Below are 3,191 nucleotides of genomic sequence, written 5' to 3'. Positions count from 1 at the left end.
TGGCTCAGTGGTTAAGAGCACTGACTGCTCTTCCAGAGGTCCTGAGTTCAATTCCCAGCAACCACATGGTGGCTCATAACCATCTGTAATGGGACCTGACACCCTTTTCTGGTGTCAACAACAGTGTACTCATATAAGTGAAAAATAAATCTTAAAACAAAATCAGGGTCTCTTAGTGTGATCTGGAAGCCCAAAATGTCTTGGTCTTGCTGTGTGGACCAATCAGACATTGAACCTACAAGGATCCACCTATCCTTTTGTATTAAATATTAAGTATGTGTTCTCACCACTATGCCCAGCTGTGAATCTACCTTTTTAAGGTTGTGGTGAGCAACTTTGCTTGTCATTTCCCATCACTCAATTCTCTCTATGTAAATGAGAGTAGTTTTGTAATATTTGCTTGTGGGTAATTCTGATTGACTGTATGATCCTGACACTTCTGTGGCTCCATTTGAATAAAGAGGAACCCAGGGTTTTCTTTGTCTCCAAATGTTTTGCCTGTTCAGTATGGGTGTGTGGACCACGAGGTTGTCAGGTGTACGCAGAGTCCAGAAGACAGCTTTGCCTATCTAGGTGGGTATTAGCTTTTGTATGAGTACTGGGAATCAAATCCAGATCCTCTGCAAGAACATCAAGTGATTTGAACCGCCATTTCTTTGGACTTCTCTAAAGGACAGGAGGGAGGTATGTGGCAGAAGTGGAGCTATGTCACTGGTATGCATACAACTATGATTCATTCTAAGTTTTTTTTGTTTGTTTGTTTGTTTTTTAATTTTCAGTGATAATTGTCAAATGCCCATTGTGATGGTTTGTATATCCTTGGACCAGGGAGTGGCACCATCTGAAGGTGTGGCCTTGTTGGAATAGGTGTGACCTGGTTGGAATTGGTGTGTCACTGTGATCCTCACCCTAGTTGCCTGGAAGTCAGTCTTCCACTAGCAGCCTTTGGATGAAGACGTAGAACTCTCAGCTCTGCCTGCACCATGCCTGCCTGGATACTGCCATGCTCCTACCTTGATGATAATGGACTGAACCTCTGAACCTGTAAGCCAGCCCCAATTAAATGTTGTTTTTATAAGACTTGCCTTGGTCATGGTGTCTGTTCACAGCAGTAAAACCCTAACTAAGACACCCATCCTGCTGAGAACCACATTTACTGATTAAATTGCACAAAGTCCAAATTTCCAGAAAAGGACTCCAAACACAGTGGCCATGGAATACTTTCACCAAAAAGTGCCAAAGATACTGCCCAGTGAGGGATTGGAAGCCCCCTTAAGAGGTTTCATATAATTTTTAGATTAAAAGGAATGTGAGGGCAGAACAGAACTCCATAATAGCATGACATCCTCAGGACACAGAGTCCACACCGTGCCACATCGGGGCTCACTCATGTGGCTGTGGTAACCTCATTCCATGAGTTCTAAGGCCATTTTTCATTCCTTCTATATGGCCCTAGGCACTTACTTATTCTTTTCTAATCTCACTGCTTCTCTGAAACATACAAGGTCTAAGTAAATCATGGGTTACAGAAAAGGAAATCTTTTCTGAGTCATTTTCTTCTTATGTACAGGTGCCTGGAGGGATTCTTCCCTCAAGTCTGAGATGACAGCAGCACAGCAAAGATAAGAGGCTACATAAAATAAGGTGTGTACGTTTCAGAATGTTCCTCAAACACACACACACACACACACACACACACACACACACACACACACACAGAAGCTGTTGATCTTGCCCTGCCTGTTCAAGAGGGCTGATCAGTTTGGTGTCTGCCAGCCCTACAATCTGAGCTGCAGACTATGCCTATTGTAAAACAGAGCCTAAAGACATCCCAGGGTGCAAAAAACCAAAACAAAACCTTTTGTTTTGCAGAAGTAGAGGCAGCCTGCTGATCCCCATCTCTCTCTTGCCAAGGCAAAACAACACAGCAGGATGGAGAGGCTAAGTCTCTGTAAAAACCTTGACTTGAGGTGAAGTCTCTCACTCTCAGGACCACAAGTGCTAATGGAGGGGTATAGCTGGTTAAGATTGAGTCCAATAGGTGAGAAAGTTGGAAATAAGGCTTAATGATAGTTCACTATGTAAGGATCCGATAATACCTAGGTACCCAGCAGGTGTTGGGAGAAATGCGTCTTTGAAATTCTATAGCCAAAGCTCTTAAACTAAATTAGTCCTCAATGGCTATATAAGGGTTATATAGGATAGATGATCTTTTAACCCTAGCTAGGATGGGAGGGACAGTCTCTCTAAATTGTTTAGTGAATTGTGATCAGAATAGAAGTGCTCTCCAGTGATGTCCACATCCTCAGGAACTGACCATGCTGGTATGATATAAATTAGGAAGAACAGAACATCCTATAGGACACACGTAAGGATCCATTATTCCCAGAGCCAGGTCTTCTGTCCTCCAGAGTCACTTGAGTTGGCAAAGTGGTGCNCTTCTGACTGTTGAGTATATGGTACGTGTCTCTCTCAGTGACCTGGAGGCTTGTAGGAATGTCCATAAACGTCTCATAGAAGCCCCCAAAACACACGAGCAGCTCCTAGTTCTGGTATATCTCATTGCAAGTTTCATAAAATATCTGCTCTTGATGTTGCACTGCAGCCAGGTTCTGTTTCTTAGGGAAGTTTTCACAGGTGACATTTGAAATCCATGATCAATCATAATTGAGATTTTCAGAACCTAGTCTAAATCTACAAAACACTTTTGCACCTAAGACTCAGGGAACATCCCAGAAGAAGGGGCAGAAAGACAAATATATATTCCTATATATTATGTATATAATATTTTATGAAAATATGCAAGCCATAACAATTAAGAAAAAGTCATGAATTTGAATGAAAGCAGATATATGGAAGGTTTGAAGAAGGACAGGTAAGGCAGGAATGCTGTAATCAAAGAAGAATCTAAAAAAAAAAAATCTTTAAAAAATAATGATGGACAAGATCTTTCCTTGGTTGAGAGTTTAGTATTATACAAAGCAGAATTTTCTTTATGTGACTTAAAAAGAATTAGTCTGTATGACTAGAGAACTTTTGCTGCTGCTTTAAAAAACCTTTTCTGAAACAAAATACCAGCATGGGTTTTAAAAGCAGCATTATCAGACATGTAAAGAGGCTAAAGCTCCCTGTGCACCACCTTAGGACAGTGACAGGTGATTATCAGTGAAGTCACCTGCTAGATGCTTAAT

This window comes from Mus caroli, unplaced genomic scaffold (genome assembly GCF_900094665.2).
Source record: "Mus caroli unplaced genomic scaffold, CAROLI_EIJ_v1.1 scaffold_13011_U1_1, whole genome shotgun sequence".
In the NCBI taxonomy this organism is placed as follows: Eukaryota; Metazoa; Chordata; class Mammalia; order Rodentia; family Muridae; genus Mus; species Mus caroli.
This window is presented reverse-complemented; position numbering follows the sequence as displayed.